The sequence below is a fragment of the Anolis carolinensis genome, chromosome 1 (assembly GCF_035594765.1).
Source record: "Anolis carolinensis isolate JA03-04 chromosome 1, rAnoCar3.1.pri, whole genome shotgun sequence".
NCBI lineage: Eukaryota > Metazoa > Chordata > Lepidosauria > Squamata > Dactyloidae > Anolis > Anolis carolinensis.
Genome location: NC_085841.1, coordinates 232,980,239 through 232,994,288, shown reverse-complemented (window position 1 = coordinate 232,994,288; position 14,050 = coordinate 232,980,239). Strand labels below are relative to the sequence as shown.

General features: G+C 42.9%; 1 protein-coding gene across 1 annotated transcript in view; it reads left to right on the top strand.

Moving 5' to 3' along the window:
- The window catches only part of thsd7b (thrombospondin type 1 domain containing 7B), a 629,413-nt gene that overhangs the window by 300,711 nt on the left and 314,652 nt on the right, over positions 1-14,050 (top strand). The window lies entirely within an intron of this gene.

Genomic DNA, 14,050 nt, shown 5'->3' with positions numbered 1-14,050 from the left:
TTCTTATAACATGTCTATCCTTTTTGGATGTGAGGGACTCCCATTAAACCCTTGCTGTCTTGGAATATGGGGGATTAATGGTCTACAATAAAAATGTCCAGGTTAGGTCCTCCCTTGTCATGGAATGCCATGAAGGTCAGTATGAACATGGGTAAGGTGAAGATCACATTGGTGTTAATGGAATGGAGGTGAGATTATGAATAGGCGAGAGTAAAGTAATTGGTCAGGTAAACAAGGACAGATGTACTGAAACCAAATCTGTAGGCATGGGCAGGCTGAAGACCAAATAATGTATTATCTAGATGAGAGTAGATATGATAGCACTAGGCAGGGCTGAGTTTGTATGAAATGATAAGCAAGACAAATTAAGAGACAACCCACTCTATTTGGTCATCCAAAGGCATTGGCAGTACAAAATGTAAACAATAAGACCAGTTTTTGGAAACCTCACTTTGAAATATCACATAGATAAAGGCAACGAATGGTCTTGTGAATGTAATACCAGTAGTTCCAGGTCTAAGAGTAAGAATTTTGTGGATACAGCCCAGATCCACCATATTCATATTTTAAGGAGCTTCTTTGCATGACTTAAAGGGTCTTATAAAGCGATGTGGTTTTTTCTCAAGATAACAGTAGGCTTTCAGCTCCACTGAACTGTTTTCAACCTGAACCAAGAAACAGATTTTAGTGCTTCCTACAAATCAGCATGCAAGACTTATTTCTATCTATATTTACAGTCCTGATGTGCAAACTCATAGTATATTTTCCTAGCTAAACAGTGTTACGTTAGGCCAGGGAAGGGGACAGAGATTACAGTATATGAATGCAGAATACCCCTCTCTGCGGTCAACAAATTATGGTTTGTTGGTTTGAGAATATGACATCTGCATAGAGCTATTGTGTCTGTAGAGATCAAGACTACCAATTTTATAATGCTCACTTGGGGAGCAGTTGGAGGAAATGCAGAATGGAAAACTTCTAAATAAATTATGCTTTATTTAAATTATGAAATAAATATGAATTACACACTGGCTCCTTTTCATTCCTGTAAAGCTGCACACTTAATATATTTACATAACTTTCTGTGTTTTCTCTTTCTTATTACAGCAGCTTTTTCGATAGGATATTGTAAAAATATGCTGCTGCTTCATTACTGCTGATTTATGTTACAGGGTTATGATGAGATTTAAATGAAAATGTTGTGCTGAGCAATGTAGTGTTTACTCTGCAGCATTTCAGATCTAGAATGTGTTCAGGTTCCCACTTCTTAATATCAAACAAGCTTGCATGTTTTTGTAGGACATTTACAAACAAGCTACAAGTGCTATTGCCATACCAGTATACCAGTGGTTCTCAACTTGGGGTCCCCAGATGTTTTTGACCTTCAACTACCAGAAATCCTAACAGCTGGTAAACTGGCTGGGATTTCTGGGGGTTGGGGGACCCAAGTATGAGAACCACTGCAGTATACCAACCTGCATCCCAAAGCATCATAATTCCCATAAATTACTGTTGTGGTGCTACTACTATAACTACTACTAATATCCAGCATTTCTCCCCAAATTGAGACTCAACATTAAAATGCAATTAAACTATTTGTACAGATGTACAGATGTGTGAGGTGACATGAATGGAATCCTTTCTGATCCCACCACACACAGTTACCACCAATTATAAAAATGTCTTGATGATGATTTTAACTATATTATTCTATGTTTTAACTATCTTCTTCGCTGCCACCAATGGAGGAGATGTTAGGCAGATGGCACTTATTCTTTTTATGCTTTCTTTGTTTATTTTACTTCAGATGGTGATGTTGCTTAACTTAGTATATGATTGTGACAGAGACTTAGATGGAATAAAAATCAAAACAAGTTTATTGAATGTACAGAGCTTAATGGTTTCTATAGCTTTTTAAAGGCACTTAGATTAATGGTTACAAACAGATGTGAGGTGTTCCAACTTTCAAAATACTTCTTTCTCCAAAACTAAACTAGAACCTGATCCTCTTGGATCCACTGGGATTAACTTCCCCTAATTCACAGCCTCTACAAATAACCCTAAACAAGTCACCTAACTTGCTTAGTCTGGCCTAATAGAGGTCTGCCTCCCTGGTTTCCTTCAATCCTGAAACCAGTCTGCTCCCTGTGACTGAAAATCACAGACTCCCTAAAATAAGTCACCTTATTTTAGAATTGACTCAAATTTCCTCATTTGAGCCACCCTGATCCTCCACTTGAGAATCAGTCCTTTCCCTGTGACTGGAAATCACAGACTAAGCTGGGTTTTCAAACATTCCCTCTTCTCTTCTCCAAACGGCGGTTGGCTCCGCCCCCGTTGGCATGGTAACCTGTCTTCTAATGCTGAGCTGGTTACCTCCTGGTATTATCAGCTCCAATACTTACCATTTTAAATTAACCAAACCTGACTGTTTAAACAAAATCAAATAAACATGTCATCTATAAACAAAATAAAATCATACACTTCTTTACACTATTGACAGTGTTAAAATGGTGTAAAATGTTTTCAAGGTGTCAGGATGATTTTACAGAAGGCTGCAATTAATCAAAAAGGATGGTACCATCATTTAAAAACCTACCAATATAATCTCCCATCCAAAACATGGACATGCCTTCCATGAGAAATACTGATACCACCATAAAAGTATAGCTAGGAAAAAAAATATTCAAGTTAATTATTGAATGAGTTCAGCTATGCTGTGAAACATGTAGCCCCTCTCTCTCCCTCAACACTTATGATACTTGATATTTTCAGACCCACTTTAATCTTTAGCATGACTTAAAACTTATACAGGTTGAGCATCTCATACCTGAAAATCCACAATCATCCAAAATCCAAAATTGTTCACATGGGTGGTGAAATAAGACTTGTCTATGCTAACCCTATAATCTGATATTAACAAGAGATTGTGTCTGAACATCCAAAGATTTCCAGAGATTTCTGTATGAAAAAATGGCTAGGAGTGCTCTGGATTTTTGATGAAAATTCAAGAAGCCCTATACTTTGAGTGTAGTGTGGATAACTAGACCTCATAATATGGGGCTATGATTGGCAGCATACGCCGATCTAGCCCTGGTCACCCATGGAGCCGGCTGGCTCTCATCAGATGACGTTGTGCCGTCTCTGTGAGTGAAGGAAGGTGGAATCACCACTGCGCCAACACTGGAGGCTTCCCATGTTGCCGTTAACTCTATGGGGGGAAGCCACATGCTCCATGTGCGCTCACGTTTCCCTCCATGTGGTCACCCTCCCATGGATCTGGGCAATGTGAAGCATGGGGCTCCGGATTCCCTATGCTCCACGACGAAGTGAAGCACCACTGCCTCTGGCCATCTAATGAGGTAGAAAATCAAACAAGCCAATATGGCCCAGTGCTACTATTTCTCTTTCACTGTGCTCCAGAACACGGAGAAAAGTGGATGGATTGAGACTACATTGTCTTTGTCACCACTTTATCTCTAAGATATCTCATTACAGAGACCTGGATCCGTGAGGGTGATAACATTCCCTCACATGAACTGACACCACCAGGCTTCCAGATATTTCAACAGCCACGGAGTGGGGGTCGGGGTGGAGGTGTAGCAATACTCTCCCATGATTATTTTACCATCAAAGCTATTCCAACTCCAAAGATAGTTGGTATTGAGTGTGTTGGTGTGGTCCTGGCTAGCAGGGAATCCCTAGCCATTCTTGTAGTTTACCGCACGCCTGGGTCTCCAGGAGAGAGTCTGCTGAATTTATTAGATCTTGTGGCGGTCTGGGTCCTGAAGTTCCCCAGACTTATTGTTCTGGGTGACTTTAATGTACATGTCGAGGCACTGCCATCTTTATCTGTGACTAAGGACCTAGTACCAACCTTTGAAGCTCTGGGGCTCTCACTACTCAAGACTCGCCCTACTCATCGGGCCAGTCACACTTTGGACCTGATTTTTAATATCGGAGTACAAACATGTCTATCTGCGGTAATTGATGTTCCCTGGTCTGATCACGCTGTCCTGAAGGCCCGGATTGAGATTCCATCTCCTCCTCCCCATCCTGCCACACCAATCTTTACTCTGTCCAGGAGACTAATGGAACCTGCTAGGTTCTTGAATGCCCTTAAGGGCCTGGGAACTGTGTGCGTCACTCTCAATGAGCTAGTCAACACCTGGAACGTCAGTTTGTTGGCTGCCTTGGATGAGATTGCCCCCAGACGCCTCCTTCGCCCTCGCCGGAATCGCTCCCCCTGGTACACTAATGAGCTACGGACGATGAAGCAAGCACGAAAGCGGCTGGAACATCGGTGGCGACGGAAACCCGACAAGGTGTCACTGTCCGCTTTCAAGGCTTTTCGCAGGTCCTACGAATCAGCCGTCAAGGATACTAAAAAATCTTACAATTTCTCCTTAATAGCCTCTGCTAGATCACGCTCAGCTCAAGTATTCAAAATCGTTCGTGCTTTGACCAGTCCGGCTCCCTTAGTCCAAAACCCAGCAACCACGGCTCTTACAGCAGAGGCATTCCAGAAGTTTTTCACTGATAAAATCACCGTGCTTCGGCAGGAACTGCTCCCTACAGTTGATACCTTAAGTGAGCTTGAGACTTTGTGGCCACTTAGTGGGCCTATCTTTGACCGATTTACTCCGCTTGACAAGGAAGATGTCGCTAGAATCCTGGCTGCTGCAAAACCAACCACCTGTTCCCTTGATCCGTGTCCCTCCTGGCTGGTGAAGAGCTGCCTGGAAGGTCTACTCGATCCCTTGAGTAATATCATCAATGGCTCTCTTGAACAGGGGTCTTCCCGGACAACCTAAAAGAGGCAAGGGTTCTTCCCTTGCTAAAGAAGCCTAGCTTGGATCCCATGACCCTTGCCAACTATCGTCCTGTCTCCAACCTCCCATTCTTGGGTGATAGAGCGGGCTGTGCTGGGACAATTGCAACAATTTCTGGATGATACAGCCGGCCTGGACCCTTTCCAGTCAGGCTTCCGCCCTGGCCATGGGACGGAGACAGTCCTGGTTGCCATTACAGATTAACTTCGTCGGCAGTCTGATAGTGGCGGATCAGCGCTACTGGTACTTCTCGACCTTACCGCAGCGTTTGACACCGTTGACTACGATCTAATGATTCACCGTCTTGCCATGTCCGGAGTTCGCGGTCAGGCCCTCAATTGGTTCAACTCATTTCTGTGAAACCGGAGCCAATGCGTGGAGTATATGGGTCAAGTCTCTGACAGATCTCCCCTCCTATGTGGGGTACCCCAAGGTGCAATTCTCTCCCCTCTTCTCTTCAACATCTACGTTAGACCCCTTGCTAGTTTGGCTCAGAGTTTTGGCCTAGACTGCTATCAATATGCAGACGACACCCAACTCCTTCTGCGCTTGGAGCCTGGAGCAACGTCAATACCAGAAATTTTCACCTTATGTCTGGAGGCTCTGTCGAACTGGCTACGTGCTAGTAGATTGAAGGTGAACCCAGCAAAGACTGAGATTCTCTGGCATGGCCGCTCAACTGGTCTGACCCACTTGCTACCCACCTTCGATGGTGCTGCCCTATCTCCTTCGCCTACCGTTAAGAGCCTGGGTGTCGTTTTAGATTCACAGCTGACAATGGAAGCTCAGGTCGCTGCTGCCAGCAAACAGGCCTTTTTCCATCTACAACAAGCGAGGCAATTGGCACCTTATCTATCTGATGAGGCTCTGGCAACAGTCATCCATGCCACGGTCACTTCTAGGCTGGACTATTGCAATGCCCTGTATGTTGGCCTTCCGATACCCACGACCCGGAAGCTCCGTATTGTTCAGAATGCGGCAGCCAGGCTACTCACAAGAACACCCATGAAATGCCATATAACACCAGTGCTGCAGCATCTGCATTGGCTTCCAACTGATTACCGTGGTCTATATAAAATGCTAGTCCTGACTTTTAAAACTCTTTACGGCCAGGGCCCATCGTATCTTAGGTACCGTCTCTCCTTCTCCCATCATCGGAGGTCGCAACGACCATCCCAACGAGACTTACTCTATGTACCGGGTCCTAGAGAAGTGCACTTGGAGAGGACCAGGCGCAGAGCTTTTTCTGTTTCTGCCCCTGCCTTATGGAATGCCTTGCCGCCCTATATGAGAGCCATGCGTGAGTTAGGGCCTTTTACCCTAGCACTCAAGACATGGCTCTTTACTAGAGCTTTTAATCTATTTTAATTTTTATCAATATTTGTATGTATGTATTTTTATCCTTTACAATTTTATCTTGTAAATCGCCTAGAGCATCGTGGATGGAGGGCGATTAATAAGTAATTAAATGATGATGATGATGATGATGATGATGATGATGATTATGATTATGATTATGATTATGTATGTATATACAAATATAGATTTTCCAAAATCTCCTTCCATAAACCTGAAATCTAAAACAATTTACAAGCATTTCCGATAAAGGGGGGGGTACTCAGCCTGTAGTTTGGGCAATAGCTCCTAGAGTTACCCAGCCATGTTGGCTCAGTAATCCTGAGTTAACATTTTCAGTCTCTGAGCATTAACTGAGCATTAACTGTATTGGCTTCACAGTATGATTCACTGTGAAAATGAACATTGGACAGGACTTCTGCATCTTTAATAGTTGTGTAGGAGTGAGTATCTCAGGAAATGCTGCTTGCCAGGCAGTAAGTTAACAAGCAACACATGCTGAAATCCCATTGCCTGTAATGTACAGCAGTTAAAAGTATTGGAGCCTTCTCTAGTTTTCACACTGACAACCATATCCACTAACTACTTGCCAAGATATATGGATTTAACACACTTTTCCTCAAGGGATCCCTGTAAATCTTAGGATCTTATCACACTGAGGTCCAAAAAGTAGTTGACAGCGGTGGGATTCTCTAGGTAGTGTGTCGAATCTGGTAGGCATTGGGGAAAACCATCACCTCACATCATCCGCTTTGGTGCTTTCCCCATCCCATGGGGGTAAACCACAGGAAGCCTCCCGTGTTTTCTGGGCAAGCCCCAGGATGCTGCCAGGATGGTGAGAGAACGGAGCCCTACCAAAAGTAGTTGCGCGTCACCTGATGGTATCCAGCAGGCTCCATCCTCCCAGAGTCTTGGAAGCATCCTAGGACACTGAAATTGTCAAATGTGGTGAGGTCCCTAGTGATGCATATAAATTCTATATATGTGAATTACAGAACTGGCCTTTTGTGATTGATCAATATGTCTACATTTTTGTGAGTTCAAATATGAAAATAAAGGGTATTACAAAGCACAGCAATTGTTTGGATAAATTTTACACTGGAGAAAAATTAATCCCTGAATCAACTTTAGGTTGATATAAGAGGTCACATCCCCACAGAGCTTACTTGCAATGAAGATTTCTCATTATGATCTCTTCAGGGTCAGGAAGCTGTAGAGTTTTATTGGAGCTCTTTTATTATATATTATGACCCCATTATTTCGTCTAGACATATTTTGGTTTCCATCTTCCCTTCTGTTAACAGTACAGCTTTCTATGTATACCAGTATATTTGTGTTATTCCATGTGTATGGAATGCAAAATTGATAAAATATCAGTTAATTTTTCTTCTTTTTATGCCACAATTGCTCCCTTGTGCAGTTTCAATACTTCTTCTAAATGGAGAGTGTTGCCATAATTCCATAATTGCAACATCCCACCCGCCCTCAGAACTAATGCATGGCCATAACATTTAAAAAAAAAAACTTGCGAAAAGAAGAGCAACATTACTTCACCTTGCTTGATAATATGGATGGAGAAAAAAGAACTATGCTCACACACTTCACATGACTGCCTGAATATTGGAACTGCAGCCAAATGAAATGACTGCACCAGATGCAATAGTTGCAGTCATATTAGAGACATTGATAGGCTATTCTTATCCGTGAAATGATGAAAATGCAGTGGAACAGCAGGAGAATCACAACGTCATGTTATAAGGGAACACAAAGCAAAGAGTTAACCCAGTGTAATTGTACAATAAACCTCTCATGTGCTATGGTTAAGGCTTATCCTACATACTTATCCTTGAACCACAGCTAAGAGGTATATTAGAGTGGGAGTTAGAATCTCACCCAATGAGATTCTGGACTATGTGGAAATAAGTGCAGTGCAACTATGTGTAGTATTCACCTTGTGCAAACTTAGAAGAGCTCTGCTGGAAATAAAAGTATTTTCCTTTCTTCCAAAGCAGCTGCTTCAGTGCAGTAAAACTAAATGCAAATATTTAACCATGTAGACTCCTCACTATCTATTCTGGCCTCAGTTCAATTGCTAGCCCCAACTAAATTACGTTAAATAAGTTACATGTTAGTAATTCAACATTTAAGTAAATTCTGTTGTTTTGGTGGTTCTATTTAGAACTACAATTTGGTCTCTGCCTTTATTTCTTTGTTGTATTACTGAGTTCTGCTCCTGGACTCCCATACTTTGAAAAGAGGTTGCAATTGTTCATGAAAATTGTTGAAAGAGAGACAGCCAGATAAATCCCAGTAGAAAGGGTCATGATAGCTTCTCACTCATATTGATATCTATTTGCATTGTGACCACATAACATGCTGGTTATCAACATCCAGCAGCCAAGGTGGTGTCAGCTCTGAGGCCCTTCTGCTCCAGATTCAGGTTTACATAACAGTATTAGTTTGCAATCACTGTGAGTCTGTCTGAATGAGGCTAAGCAAAGTTACTGTGAGTATTTTTTTTTAAATGGGCAAATATCATAAAATTGCCCATTGCAGATTGTAAGAATTTCTCTCTGCAAGCCAATTCTTTTGAGAGGTATTAATGTAACGGATCAGCCTACCTTGCAATGTTGGTGTATAGGTAGTTTTCAAGCCTAGTTTGCAAAAGCTAAGCAGAGCAAAGGGAAGGAGTGATCAGGTAGTCATTACTGGAAGTGCAGTCTGATTGGCTGATGCAAATAAGGAGAGTTGCTTAGCAACTGGAGATGGGCGGAGTCAAAAGTGACAGTAGAAGCTATGCAGCCTTAGAATTCTTTTCAGTTGGGGGTTGGTTTTTGACCCCCTCGATGGATTGTCACCTTGCCGTGGTGAGGGGGCTTGCATGTTCCGATGAACCTGTGGGCACAACCACTGGAGTGATGCACTCCCAGGAGTGGCCGCAGGGGAGGTTCCAGACCAAGCACAATCTGAAGACCCAAAGACCTCAACGGCGGAGCAGGTGGAGGATAACATGGTACATGTTACAACGGCTGTGAAGGCGGAAGAAGGCTGCAACAGACTGAGAAGCCACTCTCGTTGTGTTAACCACACCACTGCTGGAACCTCACTCTGTGAAGACTGTGTGTTGACTGGCCGTGCACTGATCTCCACACATTAAAAAAAATTCACGCACAGGCGTCTTCCAACAAAAATAAAAACAAACCTACAAAAGTCCCATGGTGATCAGCGAGTGGCGACGAGGGCAGGACTGTGAAATCTGGAAGCCCCTAGTCACAGACTGGCACATGGGCGGTGGATATGGACTCAGTCGTTCTACCTCAAGGACCGAGGCAGTTGAGTAGTCCGGCAGCTGTATCCATGACTGAGCAGCCCTTTTTAGGATCCGCTCTGCTCACCCCACACAGGGAAGGGGCTAGAAAAGGTGCCCCAAACATAGTCTGCCTCTCCTGCCCTGACTGGACTGCCGCGTCCAGAGGGGTCACCACTCTGCGGCCAAAAAAGAAAAATGAACTTTGGAACATGGAACGTACGGACACTGTTGGATAACACTGACAGCGAACGCCCCAAACGCAGGACTGCTATCATTGCAAGGGAGCTGGGACGCTTTAAGATTGACATAGCAGCCCTTCAGGAGACCCGGAGAGCAGGAGAAGGGCAGCTGAAGGAAGAAAAAGGAGGCTACACCTTCTTCTGGAAGGGACTGCCTGAAGAAGAGCGAAGAATACACGGAGTTGGCTTTGCTATCAGAAACGACCTGGTGAAGCACCTGACTGAAGCACCCACTGGCATCAATGAACGACTTTCAACCCTCCGAATTAACCTTGCCAAAAACCAACAGGCAACCATCATATGCGCCTATGCACCAACTCTAGATGCTGACGAAGACATCAAGGAAAAATTTTACTATCAGCTGGACACCATCCTATCGGAGATACCTAAGGAGGACAGAATCATCCTCCTGGGGGACTTTAATGCAAGAGTCGGAAGGGACTCCGACCTGTGGCCAGGGATCATAGGAAAAGTCGAGGTCAGAAACAGCAACTCGAATGGCATCTTGCTTCTCACCAATTGCGGAGAGCACAACCTTGTCATCACCAACACGCTCTTCCACCAGAAAAACAAGCTCAAGACATCATGGAAGCACCCTCGGTCAAAGCATTGGCACCTCTTGGACTATGTTATTACATGTGCCAGAGACCGCTGCGATGTGCTTCTCACAAGAGCCATGACAGGTGCTGATGACTGCTGGACAGACCACAGGTTAATGTGATCCAAGGTCACCACAATATGCTGATGACAACGTAGTCTGTGCTTGTTTACAAAGCCATTGTCCTCCCAACCCTGCTCTACGCCTGTGAAACGTGGACTGTCTACAGACGTCACACCAAACTCTTGGAGCGTTTCCATCAGTGTTGCCTCAGGAAAATCCTGCAAATCTCTTGGGAAGACAGGCGGACAAATGTCAGCATGCTGGAAGAAGCAAAGACCACCAGCATTGAAGCGATGCTCCTACGCCATCAACTCTGCTGGACTGGCCACGTTGTCCGAATGCCCGATCACCGTCTCCCAAAGCAGCTCCTCTACTCCGAACTCAAGAATGGGAAACGGAATGTTGGTGGGCAGGAAAAGAGATTTAAAGATGGGCTCAAAGCCAACCTTAAAAACTGTGGCATAGACACTGAGAACTGGGAAGCCCTGGCCCTTGAGTGCTCTAATTGGAGGTCAGCTGTAACCAGCAGTGCTGCGGAGTTCGAAGAGGCACGAACGGAGGGCTTAAGGGAGAAACGTGCCAAGAGGAAGGAGCATCAAGCTAACCCCGACCGGGACCGCCTTCCACCTGGAAACCGATGTCCTCACTGCAGGAGAATATGCGGGTCAAGAATCGGTCTCTTCAGCCACCTAAGAACACACGCCCAAGACACCAAGGATGGAAGACAATCGTCCTCGAGCTACGAGGGATCGCCTGAGTAAGGTTTTTGAAAAGTGAAGAGAGATATGTTTGGGAATCTGTTTTTAAAAAGAAACCTCTTTGAGGAATATGGTTAAAGCCTTCAGGGAAGAAAAGCTGAGAGCTATATTGAGACTCTATAGCTTAGAGTGCTGGTATTAAATCCCAGAAGTGGTGGATGTAAAGGTTTAAATTGTCCTGTTTGTGTTTTTGTGTGAAGGAACATATTTCCACAGAATTCAAGTTATAAAATCGTTTTTTTAATATTTGTTAAGCCTAACTTGTTATTAAAACCGCTACACATATTTACTGTTCAAATACAAATAAACAACAACTACTTGTTTTCCTCACATAAAGTGTCTCTTGTGACTCTCTAATTATCCTAACACAGAGGAGGCTCCTGAATATAACATTGGTGGCAACGTTAGTAGTGGTAACAAGTTTGAATCCTCCATATATTGGTGTCAGTGGGTGGCGATCTGTCTAGCACATGTCGAGTCCTCTATATTTTTGGTGGCAGCTGAAATCAAATCCTCTGCAAATAGCATGTTGCTTCTTGCAGAATCATAAAGGCAGAAAATTGGCCATTGGGCCCACCAAAGTTGCTAAACCCCATCCCAAATAAAGAATGAAATGGCTCAGGTTTGTCAATAAATGTTCATGATCATTTTTGCTGTTTGGTATGAAACACTGCGGAGCCCTGGGTGGCACAGTGGGTTAAGCCACTGAGCTGCTGAACTTGCTGACCAAAAGGTCAGCGGTTTGAATCCAGGAAGCAGGGTGAGCTCCCTCTGTTAGCCCCAGCTTCTGCCAACCTAGCAGTTCGAAAACATGCAAGTGTAAGTAGATCAGTAGGTACCACTCTGGGGGAAGGTAACGGCGCTCCATGCCCTTGGAAGTGTCTACAGACAATGCCGGTTCTTCGACTTAGAAATGGAGATGAGCACCAACCCCCAGAGTCGGACACAACTAGACTTAATGTCAGGGGAAAAGCTTTTCTTTACCTATGAAACCCCGCAGAAGCAAGAAGTATGATTGAAATTGTTCTTCTTTGGCACCTGGAGATTATGCAAAATTCACTCTTAGATTTTCGTAGGCATTTTTCTTTTGATGATTCTGGTAGAATTTTTATTTCTTCTGCCTGTTTCATACTAAACTGAAAATAATTTAGAATGTGTTTGCTGCTCAGTTGAATGGTTAAATACATATTCCCTTCTAATTTATAAGTAGCCAAAGATTGTGTTAGAAAGCTTTTCTTCTACTTTTAAAAGTACAATGCTATGAAGTTTTAATATTTTTCAGATTTCGCATCTCATACATCTTCAGTTTAACTTTTCTCCTTTTTTTTTTTTAAAAAAAAGAGAAATTAGTATTCCTTCTAATTTCTAGCATTCCACCTGCAATTGTTCTCAGCAACACATTGTAGGATGGTTGTAAACTTTAAATTTTAGTATTGTGATTGCATAATATGTAGATTGGCTCTTACTAGGGCTCTGAATTAATCTCAATATACAATGACCAATTAGTATGGATGTAATAATACATAATACCTATTCAAAATTACATAAAATTAATTAACATGGGAATTGCAGGTTCAAAGCCTAAATACCTAAATGAACCAGTTCAGAGACCAGCAATGAATTTAGCTGTAGGCTATATTTCAGAGGAAAGAAATGCAACATTGCTTTTGAGTATTCCTTGTTTAAGAAAACCCTATGAAATTCATGGAATCACCATAAGTGAACAAATGACTTCAAGGCACATACACACAAACATTATATATGCCAATTGGCCTGGTATTTGTGTATAGCACCTATTTTAACCTAAAGCAAATCCTGTCAAGTTTTATACTGTCAAGTAGCCAATGTTTCCATCAAATATCCACAGGAATATATGTATTTAGTACTGCAAACTGTGTCAAGGTTGGCCATACACTTAAAGAGAAAATAAATAAATGTAATGGCTCATTGTTAGAACATGTTCCTCTTTTTCTTGACAAATGTAGTGTTTATGAATAACAGACATTTTTTGAAATAACAGGAATAGGTTCTCTGCTGGCAGCTTTTCTGGTTTTCTTTTTGGCCCCTTCTACACTGCCAGATAATCCAGGTTATGAAAGCAGAAAATCCACATTATCTGATTTGAACTGGATTATCTTAGTCTACACTGCCATATAATCCAGTTTAAAGCAGTTAATGTAGATTTTATTCAGCTGTGTCGAAGGGCCCTTTCTGACCCTTTTACATTGCACAATTACATCATTATACTTCCACTTTAGGAGCCTGCAGTGGCACAGCAGGTTAAACCGCTGAGTTGCTGAACTTGCTGACCGAAAGGTTGGCAGTTCGAATCTGGGGAGCAGGGTGAGCTCCTGCTGTTAGCCCCAGCTTCTGCCTGCCTAGCAGTTTGAAAACATGCAAATGTTTTCAATAGGTACCGCTCTGATGGGAAGGCAACGGTGCTCCATGCAGTCATACCGGCCACATGACTTATGGACAACCCTGGCTCTTCAACTTAGAAATGGAGATGAGCACCAACTCCCAGAGTCGGACACAACTAGACTTAATGTCAAGGGAAACTATTTACCTTTACCTTTAGAATTCCACTTTAAATGGGATCTTGGAGTTTGTATTTTGGTGAAACATTGGTACATTCTTGCTGAGAATCTTAAATACCCCTAATTAAAGTGCAAATCCCAGGGTTCTATAGGATTGAACCATGATAATTAAAATTGATTCTAGAATTGTAATTGTATAGTGTGAGAGGGTTTTTGATAGGAAAAAAACCCCTAGGACCTAAGGTTTAAAGTTCTTACTTTGGATCAGGAATTCTTTGACTGAACTGATAGTAGACCTAGATCTAAGATTCACACCTGCCTCTGAACACAAAGAATATACCACTATTTGCAAACTTT